The 18025-nt window shown below is 40.5% G+C and overlaps 4 non-coding genes across 4 annotated transcripts; all 4 read right to left on the bottom strand.

The window, feature by feature from the left end:
* Window positions 1–5372: 5372 nt before the first annotated feature.
* TRNAK-CUU (transfer RNA lysine (anticodon CUU)) lies at window positions 5373–5445 on the bottom strand. Its single transcript has one exon. It is a non-coding gene; the product is annotated as a tRNA-Lys (tRNA).
* Window positions 5446–6464: 1019 nt separating this feature from the next.
* TRNAH-GUG (transfer RNA histidin (anticodon GUG)) lies at window positions 6465–6536 on the bottom strand. The gene has a single exon. It is a non-coding gene; the product is annotated as a tRNA-His (tRNA).
* An 810-nt stretch (window positions 6537–7346) lies between these two features.
* On the bottom strand, window positions 7347–7418 carry TRNAG-UCC (transfer RNA glycine (anticodon UCC)). Its single transcript has one exon. It is a non-coding gene; the product is annotated as a tRNA-Gly (tRNA).
* A 2611-nt stretch (window positions 7419–10029) lies between these two features.
* Window positions 10030–10101, bottom strand: TRNAE-CUC (transfer RNA glutamic acid (anticodon CUC)). Its single transcript has one exon. It is a non-coding gene; the product is annotated as a tRNA-Glu (tRNA).
* Between the last annotated feature and the right edge of the window lie 7924 nt (window positions 10102–18025).

The following is an 18025-nucleotide window of genomic DNA, read 5'->3' on the forward strand; positions in this document are numbered from 1 at the left end:
CTGGAGAAGGGAAAGGATACCAACTTCAGTATTCTGGCCTGAAGAATTCCATGGACTGAGTTGAACAGATCTGAGCCACTTTCACATGTACATATGTAGCTTAAAAAAAAAAGGTAAATGAAGCACTCAACATCTGGCAAAGCCAAGGCCTGGGTGATTCAGCTTGTAAAGATATAAGTCACTTTTATTATTACTGTCATTATTTTTTTTATTTTTGACTGTGCTTGGTCTTTGTTGCTGCACAGGCTTTTCTCTAGTTGAGGTGCACGGCCTTCTCATTGCAATGACAAGCCACTTTTAGATTCAAACGATTTATTACTTACATATACAACAAAAGGAAGAGTAGTTGAAGGTATAGACTTCACGACTCCTCATCTCCAACATCCAAAAAGATGTCACTGAAACAAAAGGGGTCAGTGACTGTAATGCAAGTTGTGGGATACTCTGTTATTGAGGAGTTAATTCTAGACTGCAGCTAAGAGTTTTACAGTCTGCAGCTGTCCTCAGAGAAGGAGTGGGGAGGTAAGCAGAATGCCTTAAGTGTGATTAGAAGCTGCAAGGCAATGAAAGACTGTCCCAGGGTAGACAGGGAGGGGAATGGAAACTGTCTCCTGGCTGCTCTTCACAGGCCTCCCATCCTCTCCTGTTTGGGGACAATCACAAGGTGCTTTGCCTTGTGGTAAGTTTCACAATAGTTGCACTTCAAGTCTTCGCTTGTGTGGCCTGTGCAAATACATAGAATGTCACTTGGGTGCCACAGCAGAACTGTTCCTCTACAATATTCAAAAGACAACAAATTGGTAAAATACTTGAATCATTACAACATATGAAAAGCTTTTTTTATTTAGTATTTATGTTTAGCAAGCTTATATATGCACATAGTTTAGAAAGTCAAACACTTACAAACCTGGTAATGAAAACCGACAGTCCCCTGAACCTCTCTGCCATTTCTTGGTCCCTAGAAGTAACTACTTTAAATTCTTTTAATCAGTGATTGGCTATTAATCTGTTTCTATAAACAAATAATGTTAACTCTTGATTTTCTAGTTTTAGGCACTTTATCTCTCCTTTACATACTCCCACTACACTTAGCACTACACACACGTATACATTTTTCACTTTTCCATTTTCCCAATTGTGACAGTTAATTTTATGTGTCAGTCTGGCTAGGCCATGGTACCCAGATACTGGGGTCAAATATTAATCCAGATGTTCCTTTGAAGGTATTTTTTAGATGAAATTAACATTTAAGTCAGTAGACTCTGAGTAAAGCAGATTATCCTCCAAAATGTGAGTAGGCCTCATCTAAGCCACTGAAGGCCCTAAGAGAAAAAGACTTAGATCCCCAAAGGAAGGAAGAATTCTGCCTCTAGATTCTGTTTTCAGGTGAGAGTTACAACATCAATTCTTCCCTGGGTCCCCAGCCTGTTGGCCTACCCTGAAGAGTTTTAGATTTACCACCCTCCACAATAACATCTCTGTATACAAACTAAATTTCTATATACATACGTGGGTATCTTCTATTGGTTCTGTTTCTCTGGGAAACCCTAATATATCAATATGCTTGTGTCATAATTTTGAGAAATTAATGATTATCATTTTTACTATACAAACCATTAACAGAGAATTTAATGTGATCACTTTTTGAATATATTTTTCCCTTGGCAGTAACAATTATGTTACTTTTCCATTTGCTTAATTTTCCATGTATTTATTATTGAATTATAACCAATTTCTGTAAGGCTTCTCTCAAGAGCTTTCTCATTGTTTTCTGCTGCTGCTGCTGCTAAGTCTCTTCAGTCGTGTCTGACTCTGTGCGACCCCATAGACAGCAGCCCACCAGGCTCCCCCATCCCTGGGATTCTCCAGGCAAGAACACTGGAGTGGGTTGCCATTTCCTTTTCCAATGCATGGAAGTGAAAGGTGAAAGTGAAGTTGCTCAGTCATGTCCTACTCGTAGTGACCCCATGGACTGCAGCCCACCAGGCTCCTCCGTCCATGGGATTTTCCAGGCAAGAGTACTGGAGTGGGGTGCCATTGCATTCTTTTCTACAGCTATATTTAATTGTGTGGTTGTATTGCCATTTATTTAGTCACCCCCAAACTGATGGACCTTTGGAGAATTTCCAATTTTTTAGTTAATAAAAAGTGTTTCTTGAATAACTTTGTACACAATTTCACACTTGTATAGCTATATTGTAGGATAAACTTCTAAATGTGGATTGCTGAAGTAAAAAAAAGTTTGTGAAAATTTTTTATATTGCTCGAAAAGCACCCTGTAGAACTTGTACCAATTTACCCTCTTGTTAACAATGTTTATTCACTCTCCAACATATTAAACTTCAAAAAATTTACCATTTCCTATAGCTGAAAATTTATTTCAACTTAGTTTTAAATTGCACTACTTTTGTTAATAGCAATGTTGAATGTTAAGTATCTTCTCATATGGGCAAGCCTTTTATATTTTCTATTCTTTATATGTTTGCTATTTTTATTGGGTTATTGGTTTATTTCTTGTTGGCTTATAGTTCTGTAAATATTAGGGAAATTAGTCTTTTGTACATGATGTGTGTTCTAAAAATGTAGATGTCCAGCATGGTATGATAAATTTGGTGCAGCCACAGGAAGGGAGGAGAACCAGAAGAGGTTATTATACTCACCGGTCCCAGAGTGGGGTCACCGCTGGCAAGCGCAGGGCCACACAGAAGCGCAATCAGTAGGGTGTTCAGTTGAACAAGTGGGGAGCAGTGAGAGCCAGGGCCTATGGGCTGCAGCCTTCACTGGGGTCCTGAGTGGGATCTAAGGAAAGCAACCCAAGATGGAGAAAGAGAGGAAGGAAAGAGGAGGAGGGAGCAGCAGGGAGACAGAGAAGTGGACAGAGGAGGGGAAAGTTAGAGTCCTGGTTGGGTTGCTTTTCAAGGGTTTCAGTTGTTTTTGTATGTGCAGTCACAAGGAGCTGTGAGAAGGATGTCGATAAACTGAAGCATTAACTCAAAATGGAGGGTTTTTAACACGATATGAGTTGCAAATACTTCCCCAAATTGTTATTTGTTTTTCAACTTTTTTTATGGAAAGTCCATTCATTTATATAGTGAAATTCATCAATATTTTCTCTCAGGACTGAGTTTGTGTCATAGAACAGCCTTTTCCACACACACACCAAGAAAAAATAATTTTCATGTTTCTACAAGAATTTTATGTTCCTTTTCATTTTTATTTTAAATCTTTGATCAATTTGGAATTTACTTTTATGTAAAGGATGTCACTGGGCTTCCTTGGTGTGGCTTAGTGGTAAAGACTCTGCCTGTGATGCAGGAGATGCGGTTTCCATCCCTGGGTCAGAAAGATCCCCTAGAGGGGGCCACGGCAACCCACTCCAGTATTCTTGCCTGGAGAGTTCCATGGGCAGAGGAGCCTGGCAGGCTACAGTCCATGCGGTCTCAAAGAGTCTGACAAGACTAAGCGACTGAACACACAAAGGGTATGATATTCATTGACCATTATTTTTTTTCTCAGACAGCTACCTAGTTATTAAAAAAATGTTCATTAGAATTATTGATTTGAGTCCCTCTTTCTACTATATTACATTTTTTATGTATTTTGGTCTATTTTTGGACTTTATGCTGTCCTATTGATTGCTGTTTCATTCATACAAGATATTTTATCACTTTAATCATTATAATTTATGGCATTTTAATATTTCATAGGGTTAGTCCATCCTCATTCCTCTTTCTAAAAAAGAATTTCCCTGACAGTTACTGCTTGTTATTTTTCCATTTAAACTTTAGGATTATGTTATCTGGTTTGAATTTTAAAAAAATTTCTTGACATTTTAATGAAAACTGTTAAATTCAGACATCAGGTTAAGGAGAGGTGTTCTTTCTGATGTTGAGTATCCTACCCAAGAACATGGTACATCTTGGTTGATAGGAAAGGAAGTTGCTCTAATACAGCTGTTCCTGAACTTGAGCATTTATCCAAATCACCTGGTGAGTCTGTCTGTTGGGCCCACCTCAAGAGTTTCTGAATCTGCAGGTCTGAGGTAGGGCTTGAGGATTTGCATTTCTCAAAAGTTTCCAGATGATTTTGGTGGTGCTTGTCTTGACACAACACCTTGAGAATTGGCTACTGTATTGATGATTTTGGAGATGGTTCCATATATAATGGAGTCTAAATATTTACAAACTTTAAAAAAAGTAGGACTGGCCAATGATCCTTCTGAAGAAGTGGGAAGATCTGTATGACCAATTAAGAGGGAATCTCCGCATTGTGATGAAGAAGCCTAATGACTGGTGCCAAACTCGGCTTCCACTCACCTTGAAAACACGGACTTTACTCACACCACCCATCACAACACTGAATGGGAGATTTAACAGGGACATTGTAAACAATTTCGAGCCTTCCGGGTAGAGCAAAGTTCGATCCATAGTTAACTCAAAATGACCGATCAATAGCCAATTCAAAAAGCTTGCGTGCAGCGTTCCAGAGAGACAGGATATATTCATCCAACAACAGCACTGCAATCTGCCCATCTGCCCTGCTCCAGGCCTTCATCCTTGCTCCTCCCGATCCTTTCCCCCTTTCTTAGCTCTTCCGCGTCCCTCCTTCTCAGCGTCTTCTCCTGGGCCCTCTCTTCTTTTTCTTTTGGAGATCAGTCCTTTGAGGCTGATGGACGTTTCAAAACCCAGAAAGCAAAGGCACTTTGCTTAGCACCTAACGGCGAACATTTTAACTACCTAAGAAGGCACTTCAAAACCTCATCCAGAATTTCCCACTGACTAAAAGAGAACGAAAGTGTTTCCGTTTGGTCGTGTCCTAAGACAGTGCAGGCCCCAACTTTTTGACACCAGGAAGTAGGTTCCTGACACCAAGAAGACAGTTTTTCCACAGCTGGGGTGGGGGTGAGGGTGAGGGGGGTGCGGGGTGCGGGGATGGTGTTCGGGAGGTAATACGAAGGATGGGGAGCGATGGGGAACAGCCGATGAAGCACACCTCCTGCTGTGCAGCCCGGTTCATAACAGGCAGCGGACCCGAGGGTTGGGGACCCCTATCTTAAGACGTCTTCTAGGTGGGGCAAGTCGAAACAGAACAAAGGGCGAGCTCCGCGGGCCCCGGATTCGGTCCTCGGAGGAACCTGGTTCCAGGGAGCCGTGGATCAGGGACCCCAGGTCTCAACCTGAGATGCTGGAATCGGTAGCCCCGATTCCTCTTTTTGCTGAAATTCGGGCAAATAGAGGCGATTTCTGGAATAGTTAACTGAAGTTGAAAACAGCAGTGACAACAAGTTATTTAGAAGCTGCTGGTTCAGTTGGCAGCGAATAAAGGAAGATTGAATAAAACCGAAGGTGGGTAGGAAAAACAAAAGCTTAAGTCGCCCAACGTGGGGCTCGAACCCACGACCCTGAGATTAAGAGTCTCATGCTCTACCGACTGAGCTAGCCGGGCACCAGTGCAAGCTGTCTTTCCTATAGAAGTATAGTTTCTTTCAAAGGCCTACCTTCACGGTCAAAGATACACGAAATTTAATTTGAAAGAATTCTCGGGCTCTAGGATTTTATAAATGTACTAGAAGCCTTTGCCACCAAAAAACTCGACCCTTCGATAGTGACGGGACTGCGAGAGGCCAAGGGGGCTCGCGGAGGACCCAGGAATCACGAATCCTGAAACCCCGACGTTACTTCAGATTCCTTTTATACAGGTTTTGAGACCTTTTGGTTAGCAAATTCCTTTGAGAACCCGGTGTCTGGGACCCGGAATACTGAAAAGGAGGCGAAGAAGCGCGAGGGAACGGGGATGACAGGCGCAAACTGCCGCAGGGACTAGGAGGGGAGCGGGAACCTGCTCTCGAGAAATATTGGTGTTGAGCCTCCTGCTTCCTTCCGGGTCCGAAACCCTTTTCCCGGTTCAACCATTAGGACCAGGGGGTGAGATGGAGGTGGAGCTGACGGACGCGTCTCTCGGAAAATAGGTCCAATTCACTATTCATTTGGGGCACGATTTTGTTTTTAAATACTAAACTTCGTGTGACCTGAGTAAAAGACCATATTCATTACGTGTAAAAGCCCCACTGAGATTTCAAGTCGGATGGAATTCAGAGCCTCAGGCGTGGGCGCTCACGGGAGATTTCTCTCCACTCTCCGAAACGTTCATTTCTCCAACTTCTGGAAGAGGTGCTGAATTCCCGAGTCACCCGCGAAAAGCTGTCTCCTCTGCTCAGGTGAAGGCAGGCTTTTCTCGAAGCTCCGAGGCGCTGCACATCGCCCCGAAGCGCCTCTGCCGGGGCTGGTTAGGTTCGCCTAGGTCGATGAGCCCATAGAGTGAGCTCCACGGAGTGAGTTATTCGTCTAATTCATAGACTGCATATTCTGCGGTGCAGTCTTGAGCAAAAGAGGATTACAAACTTTTTTTTTTTTAATAGCTAAAAGTCTCCGAAAAACAGACTGCTGACGCGAACTACAATCATATGCCGTGACTCGGATTCGAACCGAGGTTGCTGCGGCCACAACGCAGAGTACTAACCACTATACGATCACGGCGTGCTACTTTCGCGGCGGCGCAGTGCGGCTGGATTTAATATCCTTTGAAACAGGACTGTCTTACTGTAGCTTTCTTTACCTAATTGGCGCTATTTGCACAGAAAATTCCAAATGTTTCCACTCACAACTTCGAAGCCAGGTCTGACACCCGAATCTGGGTCCGAGAATCCTGCGGTGCCGGCACCAATATCACCCCCTTTGCTGGACGGCGGCGCACTGTCGAGATCTGAGAGGTCTGTCGCCTGCAGCCCGGGGACCGCGTCCCCAGTCGCCTTCCTCAAACCACTTCTCTCTTTCCCCTTCAAATATTCAAGGCGTTCGGCCTAGGTAACCAGAGCATTTGCCTATTTACACCTCCACCTGGTACCCTGGAGCTGATATTTCTGTTTCCTGAATGTTGGAACCGAAAGAGAAGCGGAGCTGGTGAGTTGCGAAAGGCTTTGAGGTCCCTTTATTTTTTTCTTGCTTCCCTCACCGTTCCTTGGCGCCCGCTCTCAGAAACTAAGGACTCTTGGGCTGACTTCAGTAAATCTAAGTCGCCTCAGAGTATTCAGAAAAACAAATAAAATCAGCCTCCTTTACAGACATTACCTAAGGGCCCCCCAGAGGACAATTATCGTAAACTGGTGCGAAGCAAGAGGCCAAACCCAGCAGATAGGCTTGGCTTGGTAGCTGCAAGAAAACTGGAGCTTCACTCTCGTTAGAATCTCCTTGAAGGCTTAGAGTTTGAGGACAAAGGGTGGTCAAAAGATCTCTCTCCCTCCGTTTGGCCTTCACAAGCAAGGTTTGGGCAGATGAAAAGATAGGCACTGCGTTGGCCGGGAATCGAACCCGGGTCAACTGCTTGGAAGGCAGCTATGCTCACCACTATACCACCAACGCACACAGGAAGCAAAACCGCTTTATTTCCCTATGACGAGTTGATTATTTTGGTCTGACTTTCATGTTTAGGGATTTAGGTTGAGTAATATTCAACACAAAGCCAAAGGACGAAAAGTAAAAGAAGACCTCTAGGATTTCTTCTGTGAGTATATTAAAAATTTTGTGATAGTTTTTTAGTTGTTTCAGAGGTTTAACGAAAATCGATTTAGCTTATTTATTGTCTTTTGAACCGTGCCTCTGCAATCCAGCGGACAAGTTCAGGCCTTAATGTGGGTGTTATCTCTGTACATATATTGTTAAGCGTTTCAGACTGCTTCCTTAGCACAAAGGCATAGAGGTAAAGTTGCCATTGAAAAGCTACATTTTTAGGATTTGGATACATATTGCCAAATTGCTGTGTGGCGCAACCTCACCGAAAGTGTATTACCAAATTATATTAGTCAATTAGATATCATCTTTTTATTTTTACGAAAGTGTAACATAAAAATTTGGAGTCTCATTTTAACTTGTATTTACTGTACTATTACTGAAGTTGATCATTTTTCATAAACTTTACTAATTATTTGTATTAGTTTTGAGAACTAAATCATACACTTGTTGACTTTTTCTATTGGGTATTTGTTTTATATGTATATTACTGACATGCTAGTTTGCCATTTGTCTTTTAATATTATTTATAGGCTTTCAGATGGGCAGTTTTCTGTTTTTATGTCGTTTTAACTGTCAGTTTTGCTTTCTATGTTTGTTTTTATCTTGAAAAAGTCTTCTCCAGCCCAATAAGATAATTATCCACTATTTTTAATTGTTTCAGTTCTTATATTTAATTATTTAATCCATATAATATATGAAATGGTAATCCCACTTCTATGAATTTATCAGAAAGTAGTATCCAAGGATAGACAAAGATGTATTCACACAGATGTTCATTAAAGTGTTATTTGTAAAGCCAAAATTTTAAGGACAAAAACGTAAAAGTCCAGAAACACAATTGATCAAATTCTTTTTATGAAAACCCACGAGTTTAAAAAAAAAAAAAAAAGTTTATATTGTACATTGCTGGTGGGAGTATAAATTGATAGGACCTCGAAGGAGGGCATATTGGCACTGCTGCTGCTGCTGCTGCTGCTGCTGCTGCTGCTGCTGCGTGGCTTTAGTCGTGTCCGACTCTGTGCGACCCCATAGACGACAGCCCACCAGGCTTCCCATCCCTGGGATTCTCCAGGCAAGAACACTGAAGTGGGTTGCCATTTCCTTCTCCAATGCATGAAAGTGAAAAGTGAAAGTGAAGTCGCTCAGTCGTGTCGGACTCTAGAGACCCCATGGACTGCAGCTCACCAGGCTCCTCCGTCCATGGGATTCTCCAGGCAAGAGTACTGGAGTGGGGTGCCATTGGCATTACCCATCCATAAATGCACATATTTTTTGAACCAGCATTTCAGTTCTTGGACATTTATTTTACACATGTACAAAATGACTGGAGAAGGAAATGGCAACTCACTCCAGTATTCTTGCCTGGAGAATCCCTTGGACAGAGGAGCCTGTTAGGCCTCAGTCCATGGGGTCCCAAGAGTCAGACACGACTTAGCCACTAATGACGACAAAATGACATGTAGAAGATTATCTTTATGGCCGCAAGGGATTACAATAACATCCTAAGTGGAGAAGGCAATGGAATCCCACTCCAGCACTCTCGCCTAGAAAATCCCATGGACGGAAGAGCCTAGTGGGCCGCAGTCCATGGGGTCGCTGAGTCAGACACGACTAGGCAACTTCACTTTCACTTTTCACTTTCATGCATTGGAGAAGGAAATGGCAACCCACTCCAGTGTTCTTGCCTGGAGAATCCCAGGGACGGGGGAGCCTAGTGGGCTGCCGTCTATGGGGGCGCAGAGTCGGACACAACTGAAGCGACTTAGCAGCAGCAGCAGCTGTAGCTAAGTGTCATCAATAGGAAGCTGGTTCCATTAATTATGGAGTATCAATACAATGGAATACTATGTACCATAGTACATAGTATTGTACTATGAGGAAGGTCTTCATATGTAATCTGGAGCTATTTTTAAAAATATATGTTAAGTGAAAAAGGCAAAGTTCAGAAAAGTGTGCATGGATTGCTATCATGTGTGTAAGAAAGAGGAACGTATTTAGATATATGTATGTATGCATGTACTTGCATTTAGAAAAAATTTATTTTTTATATTTATAGTATACTTACACTACAGTATAATTACAAAACTTACTATTGACTGCCTTATTAGAAGAAAACTAGAAGGCAGAGGTGAAAATTAGGTTTAATAGTTATGCCCTTTTGCATATTTGAATCCTAAACCATGTGACTATATTACCTTTGCAGAAATTAAATAAATTGAAAGAAATATGATTTTCCTTAAGTATATTTATTTCCACTGAAAAAGTGTTAGAAATAACTTTAAAAATAGTTTGTAATAAAACAGTATGTAGAGCATATTCCATTTTGTATTTCAAAAACGGGTAGAAGCCATTTTTTATGTTCTTCTGTATTTTTTATGTTTCAGCTAAGGCCACCCATGGGGAAACTGAGTAGAAGAAAAGAAGTTAATCATTAAAAGTATTCAGGAGAGAAAACGAGTATTTCCCTGACCGGGAATCGAACCCGGGCCGCGGCGGTGAGAGCGCCGAATCCTAACCACTAGACCACCAGGGACGATGGCAGAGCTTTGCGGATAGAAATATATGAGGCTAATTCAATGTGTGTCTCTGCTTACCCATTCCGTGACGTGTGTTCTTTCAGCTATCTAGATTTTGAGATTCTTCACTACTGGGCCCTCCAACTACCCCGAAACTACTTTTTCCTCGTAAAAAACTACTTTTTTTTTTTCTTGAAGTAGAAAACCCTGAAAAGAACACCCCAGCTTGGCTCCCAGAGCTAAGTGAGGATCGTATGCACACGATCGCAGTTTTCAAAATTAAAGACAAATGTCCGGAGAAAAGATCTAAAGACTAATAGGAAACTCTCAGCTTCCCCTGTTTGCAGTATTTCCTGAATTGTGATCAGCGGGAAGGTAAAAGCCCCTAGCTGTGCTCTCCCAGGAATCTTTCCTTAAGGAATATAGAAGTCCTATAGCAGTTTTTGTTTTTGTTTTTTTCTTTTAAATCGCTTATGAATTTAGGCCAAACTCTGTTGACCAAAGCGAACATTACAGACAAGTAAAAGTGATTCAACCCATGGGTGGTTGGTTGTCAGCAGGATCTGGGCATAATTCGCTTGTGGGAGACTAAGAGAAGACTTTTGGAGCTTCAGCAATTTCAAATATGAAGAAGGAAGAGAGGGAGAGAGGAGAAAGAAAAGAAAACTGGAGTGCATACCTAGACTGAAAGAATCTTAAAAACCGTACCCCTCAATGTATGCAAATTAGCTTTATAGGAGACAGAAAGCAAATATGGCAAAATGTTAACAATGAATCTTGGTGAAGGGTAATTGAAATTTTATTATTTTAAATTTTTGTACATTTGGTATTTTTCCAAAATAAAAATTTGAGAAAACCAAAAATGAAAGAGACAATCAAGTCTCCTCTCAGACATTTTTTGGTCAGAAGACTGCACTGTGATTAATTCTCTGCACATAAGTTCAAATATAAAGTTTAAAAACAGCCTCCATAATTTAAGATCAGAAAACACTTCTGATAATAAGTGAAAAAGAGAACTAAAAAATTGAAGCAAAAATCAGCAGGACCTGATAGAAAAAATGAATGGTAGGATGCCAGATGTTTGCTGCTAAGTCGCTTCAGTCGTGTCCGACTCTGTGCAACCCCAGAGACAGCAGCCCACCAGGCTCCCCCGTCCCTGGGATTCTCCAGGCAAAAACACTGGAGTGGGTTGCCACTGCTTTCTCCAATGCATGAAAAGTGAAAAGTAAAAGTGAAGTCGCTCAGTCGTGTCCAACTCTTAGCGACCCCATGGACTGCAGCCCACCAGGCTCCTCCGTCCATGGGATTTGCCAGGCAAGAGTACTGGAGTGGGGTGCCATTGCCAGATGTTTTGGGGGAGTTTATTGCTTCGTTTTGCTTTCAAAGTGTCAATATTAAACAGTTGTGTAAGAAAAGTGTCAATCCTCTGGTCATCCAATCCACACTTTCCTAGGGAGAAGAGTAACTAAACACTAGACATTTATTTTCACAAAACCCAAGTAATCCTGGTGTCACAGTCACCAAGGAACCCAACAAAGCCCACTTTCTTTTACTCCATCTCTGTTCCCACTGGGCAGCTACCTGTATTCAAATGCTGAAAGAAAAATCTAACCCTCAGGGCAACATTTTGGGATTGTATCCAGGGTGGGTACAAGGCAATCCGTTTTATTTTTCTGTGTCACAAAGGAAATCAGCCTCCTTATGTTTTGGTCAACTGTCTACTTTCATCAGTTTTTCTGCCACCTGCTGGTAATTTTCAGTAACAGGAAAAACTGGAAAGTACTGCAGTATTAGCTCTTGCTTGGAGCAAGCCTCCTTTCTCAACCTCAAAGCACCAGGAGAAATCTCATCATTCAGAACAGGATTAAGCCTCCTCCTTCCTGGCACTACACACCTAAAGACGAATGAGGGGGAGTGCAATTCATTTACTTCATTCCATATTCTATTTTCTTTTTTCCTTTTTGCAAACATTTACAGATTATGTGCCGGAGTAGGTACTAAAGATACAAAAATACATGTAAAAAGCTCACAGTCTAGAGGAAAACCAAATAAACAAGTGAATAAAAGAGAATAGATAGGAGGAGATTGAGCAGATGTACTTTCCTCTGTTCTCTCTGCTAATACCACTAAAAACCCTGAACATTTCATATAGAACAAACATATGAGGCTCTGAAAAATAGAAAGAGGCAGACTAGCAAGGGGCCTCAGAGCCCAAGGAACCACACAGTGATGATTTCCCTGGGTTTTCTTAGTGCCTCATATATCCCAGACTTGGAGCTGAAGAAGCTGGCAACCTGGAAATGCAATGGATGCAGCCAAACAAAACCAAAACAATAACAACAACAAAAGCCTGCTCTCTCTAGTCAAAGGACTGGGAAAGAGGTAGCCTAGCAAAATAAAAAGCTTTTAGATAATAACTGCTCTATTCCAGCCAAATGCTACAGAAAGAACTGTGGCCCACATCAACCCACACCAGCAAAGACTGAGTGGGATACCTAGATTTCCATTCTCAGCAGGCCTGTAAGGAAGTATTCCTCATCTTCCCTGCCGGATTGCTATCAGAGGAAACATGATACTTTCATGGTACTTTCACCAACATTTGCTGATAACAAGGCCATGTAGGGAGCTGGAACTCCTACTCCTGCCCATCAGTAATGAGGAACCCCTCTCCTCAGGTGTTAATGGAGACCAAGTGGGGAACCTAGAATTCTACACCTATGTGGTTTTCATAAGACATCTCACCCACCACTTTCTCTACCTGATTAGTATCAGAAGCAGCCAACTGAAACAGAAGGTTTAAATAAGATCCAGGGTCCCAAACGTTCAGGCTTTAATTAAAAAGCATTCATCATGTCAATAAGCAAGATCTTGAATTGAATGAAAACAGACAATACCTAGATGATTGAGATGGCTGAATTATCTGACAAAGATTTTAAGGCCATCATCATAAAAATATTTCAACAAGCAATTGTGAACATGCTTGAAACAAATGAAAAATTAGAAAGTTCCAGCAAAGAAAAGTTTAAGCAGAGAAATAGAAAATATAAAGAAAAACTGAACAGAAATTTTATAACTAAAAAAATACAACAAAAACTCTCAATGGATGGGCTCAACAGCAGAGTGGAGGGGACAGAGAAAAGAATTGGTGAACTGAAAGATAAAAAAACAGGAATTACTCCATCTGAACAACAGAGAAAATGGAATTAAAAAAAAAGCAGGGTCACAGGTACTTGTGGGATTATAACAAAAGATCTAACATTTGTGTCATCAGATTCCCAGAAAGAGCAGAGAAAAAGAACAGGACTAAAAAAAGTACTAAAAGAAATAATAAGTAACTCCTCAAATTTAGCAAAAGTCAAACCCACAGATTCAAGAATCTGTGATATATAAAGAATATATATATATATATTCTTTATAAAGAATATAAACCCAAACAAATTTATGCCAAGACATATCATCATCAAATTGCTGGAAACTGAAAAAAGAAAAAAATCTTGAAAGTGGTGAAAAATGACACCTTGCCTACAAGGGATAAGCAATTTGAATGACAGCAGATTTCTCTTCAAAGACCACGAAGGCCAGAAGAAGTGGCACAATTTATTTCAAACACTGAAAGAAGACTGTCAACCCAGATTCCTATATCCAGCAAAAATATCCTTTAAGAATGAAGAGGCTACCACTCAACAAGAAAAAGACAAACAACTCAAAAAATGAGCAAATGATTTGAATTTAGTTTCTCCAAAGAAGATATTCAAATAACCAGCAAGCATATGAAAAGATGCTCAATGCAATTAGTCATTAAGGAAATGCACATATATCACAGTAAGATACCACTCACACTTTCCAGAAAGGCTATAGTTTTTAAAAATGGAAAATAACAAGTGTTGGTAAGGAGAAGGTGAAATTGAAACCTTAATCCACTCATGGCAGGAATATAAAATGTTGCAGCTGCTGTGGAGCACAGTTTGGCAGTTCCTCAGTATGTTAAACATAGAATACAATCCAGTAATTTCTCTCCTTGGTATAGATCCCAAAGAACTGAGAGCAGGTTCTCAAATAAATACTTGTACATGCACACTCATAGTAGCATGATACGAGCAATAGCCAAAAGGTAGAAATAGCCCCAGTGTCCATTGATGAATAAATGGATAAACAAACTGCAGTATATACATACAATGGTATACTATTTGGACATAAGAAAGAATAAAGGGACTTTCCTGGTGGTCCAGTGGTTAAGAGTCTGCCTTCCAATGCAGAGGATGTGGGTGGGTTTGATAGCTGGTTGGGGAGCTGGGATCTCACATGCCGCGCAGCTGCTAAGCCCTGGTGCCACAACTAGAGAGTCCAGTGCACTGCAATGAAGGATCTGCATGATGCAGCGAGGACCCTGTGTGCCACAGCTGGGACCTGACACAGTCAAATGAATAAATATTAGACATTTTAAAAAAAGAAAGACTGAAATACTGACATGCTACTACTTTGATGAACCTCTAAAACATGCTAAATGGAATAAGCCAGACACAGAAGGTCACATATGATTTCATTTATATGAAATGTCCAGAATGGACCAGTCCATAGAGACAGAAAGCAATCAGTCATTGCCAGAAGTTGGGGAATGACTTCACAGTGGGAACAGGGCTTCCTTTTGGGGTGATGAAAACATTCTGGAACTAGATAATTGTGATGGTTGTATAACATTTTGAAGGTACTAAATGCCACAGAAATGTACACTTTAAAATGGTTAAAATTGTGAACTTTGTGTTTTATGTATTTTGCCACAATTTAAAACTTAGTAACAGGGAAATCCTAGCAAGATTTTTTTGTAGACATAGACAGAATTATTATAAAACTTGTATGGAAAGGCAAAGGAACTAGAATAGCTAAAATATGTTTTGAAAAAGAATTAAGTGGGAAGAATCAGCTCATCCATTTTCAAGGTTTGTTAAAAGCTACAGCAGTAACGATGGTATGGTACTGGCAGAAAAATAAATATCAGATCAATGAAACAGAATAGTGAACTCAGCAGCAGACCAAAACAAATATGCCAGTTTATTTTTTTTTATAAAGGTGAAAAAGCAATTCAATGGAGAAAGAATAGCTTTTTCAATATATATTGCTGAAGAAATTGGATATCCATAAGCAAACAAATAAAGAGCAAACAAAACTTTCAACCTAAGTCTCATACCTTATACAAAAACTAACACCAAAGTGGATCAACAGTTTAAATGTGAAGCATAAAATTTTTAGAAAAAAACAGAGGAGAAATTCTTCATGATCTAAGGCTAGACAAAAATTTGACACCAAAAACATAATCTGTAAAAGGAAAAGTTGAATAAGAAGATGTCATCAAAAGTAAATATGTTTACTCTGCAAAAGATACTATTATGAGAATGAAAAAGACAAGCTAACTGGGAACAAATATGTATTGTGTAGAATATATAAGAACATTCTAACTCAACAGTACAAAAAAAAAAAATACAATGAGAAAATGATCAAAAGACACAATGGAACATTTCCCCAAAGAGGATATACAGAGAGCAAATAAACACATGAAAGCATGTTCAGCATCATTAGCCATTAGGGAAATACAAATTAAAACCACAACTAGATATCACAACATACCTATCAGAATGGCTAAAATTTAAAATGACAATCTCAAATGCTGGTGAGAACAATGCAGAGAAACTGGATCAGTCATACATTGCTTGTGGGAATGTAGAACAGTACAACCACTGGGGAAAACAGTTTATTTACCAAAAAAAAAAAAAAAAAACAGTTTATTTACAGAAAAACCCTAACTATGCAATTTTTACATGATCCAGTGTTTACACTCCTGGGCATTTATCCCAGAGAAATAAAAACTAATGTTCACACAAAAAAACCTATGTGGAAATCTATTAATGAAAAGCCAAAAACTGGAAACAGCACAGATGTCCTCCTTTAACAAGTGAATGGTTAAAGAAACTGTGGTACATCTATAGCATGGAATAGTACTCAGCAATAAAAAGGAACAAACTATTGATAGACACACAACTTGGATGAATCTCCAGAGAATTCTGCTGTGTGATAAATGCTAATCCCCAAAGGTTATATACTCTAACCTGTTTATATAGCATTTTTATAGAAATGGAGATCAGATTGGTTGTTGCTAGATATTAAGGTGGAGATGATGATAGGAAGGAAGTGAGTGTGGCTACATAGGGGATCCTTTGATAGAAATGTCCTGTATCTTGCTAAAGCAAGGATAGTCACTATAGAGAAAAGACTTCTGCTAAACCAGTTTAGGTCATGGTAGTATGAGACCACCTAGGATTGAGACTATCTGGCAGTATTCCTCAACCAGAGTGCTACCACCTTTTGGGGGGCCTTTGGAAACATGTAGGGGCATTTAAAATTTTACATTGACTGGGGATGGCACTTGACAGGGGAGGGGAGACAAGAATGCTAAATGTACTCCACTGGGCAGGACAGTTCCACACACACACACACACAAAATTGTCCCTCCCATAATGTTAATAAGGCCCCATTAAGAAACCTTGAAGGCAGTTTTATACTCAAGGCCCCTCTGACACACCTCAGTATGCTTTGAGCCCTAATATCCCTTTTTCATCACTTTCACTGCCTCTGCTCTCTACCCATCTCAGATTCTCAAATCCACCCTCATGATTGAGAGGATAATCCTTTTTCAGATGTTAGAAGATCCACAGTTTCCATGGAGATCAGGAGCCTCTGGACCATAAAATAAATAGATAAGTGTGCTAGTGATCCAGATGCTGCATATACAACAAAAGAAACATGAAATATAAAAACACTTTATGGCAACATGACAGGATTTTCTATCCAACTAGTTAATTCTCTCCCCTATAAGACCTCAAGATAGAAATTAATATAAACCCAAATAAAACACAATCTGCGAGGGCATATACTATAGTGGATATTCTTCAGCAACTGGGGTAAGTTTTTTAGAACTACTCGATGCATACCGCCCCCCAACCCACCCCCACCATGGGGCTTTCCCACTGGCTCAGTGGTAAAGAATCTGCATGCAATGGAGAAGATGCCAGATTGATCCTTGGGTCAGGAAGATCCCCTGGAGGAGGAAATGGCAACCCCACTCCAGTACTCTTGCCTGGAGAATCCCATGGACAGTGGAGCTTGGCCGGCTACAGTCTATAGGGTCGCCAAGAGTTGGATGTGACTGAAGGGATTTAGCATACTCGCACAATGGCCATAATAGAATTGCTTCAAAGAGAATATAAAATATTCTTGGAACAGGAAAAGCACAGACATACTTGAGCATTCTCTGAGGATGGGGCTCATATCTCTCATTAGATTTTCAAGAGGAGTTTGTGATCCAAAAAAATTAAGAACTATTGATTTATAAATTCTTAATCCCAAGTAATCTCATATGGCCACCATCCTAAGCAGTTCAACAAAAGAAAACCTATCTTTTGCTCACTTGCAGTCTTTGATTTTAGAAACATTTTATTTTTGGAGCTCTCATCTTAATACAGGGAAATGCAAACACTGCATTCTTCACCTTTGCAGGAATTGATAAAAACATTAAATGTGAGGTGGCACAAAGAATACATCTTTATTATATAAATGCGCCAAATGAGTAAAACAGCAACATCCCAAACTATGAAAAATGAATGCCTTTATATTTAATTTAAACTCATGTGTGCTAAGTTGCTTCACTTGTGTCTGACTCTTTGTGACCATGTGGGCTGTAGGCAGCCAGGATCCTCTGTCCATGGGATTCTCCAGGCAAGAGTACTGGAGTGGGTTGCCATTTCCTTCTCCAGGGGATCTTCTTGACCCAGGGATCAAGCCCACATCTCGTTCATTGCAGGTGGATTCTTTACTGCTGAGCCCCTGGGGAAGCTCCTACATCTCTCTATTCTACATCAAAAACCCTGGGTTATGGGACTTTCCTGGTGG

Source organism: Bos taurus, chromosome 3 (assembly GCF_002263795.3).
Source record: "Bos taurus isolate L1 Dominette 01449 registration number 42190680 breed Hereford chromosome 3, ARS-UCD2.0, whole genome shotgun sequence".
NCBI lineage: Eukaryota > Metazoa > Chordata > Mammalia > Artiodactyla > Bovidae > Bos > Bos taurus.